Consider the following 564-nt stretch of genomic DNA (forward strand, 5'->3'; position numbering starts at 1 on the left):
TTTGAGACAGAGTCTCGCTCAGTCGCCCAGGCTGGAGTGCAGTGGCCGGATCTCGGCTCACTGCAAACTCCGCCTCCTGGGTTCACGCCATTCTCCTGCCTCGGCCTCCCGAGTAGCTGGGACTACAGGTGCCTGCCACTACACCCGGCTAATTTTTTTGTATTTTCAGTAGAGACGGGGTTTCACCGTGTTAGCCAGGATGGTCTCGATCTCCTGACCTTATGATCCGCCCATCTCGGCCTCCCAAAGTGCTGGGATTACAGGCGTGAGCCACCGCGCCCGGCCTGGTCTCCATGCTTTTCTATGTAGTTTTATCATCGGTGCATGTTGCCAGGAATACTGCAGGCCCCCATGTTTGCCTAATCACTCCCTCCCAGGAGGGGAAGTTGCAGCATCTCAGTGGTCAGAAGGGCTGAGCCATGGCTGACAGTGATGTCCTGCATCTGTCCCGCAGGGCTGGGTGTCCACATCTGAGTTCTGTCTTGAGCAGGAGGGACTCAGTCAGGCCTCTCCGCCCTGCTCCCCTGGGGGCCTCCACACCCGCAGAGCCAACACGGGCCTCAG

Source organism: Rhinopithecus bieti, unplaced genomic scaffold, assembly GCF_001698545.2.
Source record: "Rhinopithecus bieti isolate Rb0 unplaced genomic scaffold, ASM169854v2 scaffold_10264, whole genome shotgun sequence".
In the NCBI taxonomy this organism is placed as follows: Eukaryota; Metazoa; Chordata; class Mammalia; order Primates; family Cercopithecidae; genus Rhinopithecus; species Rhinopithecus bieti.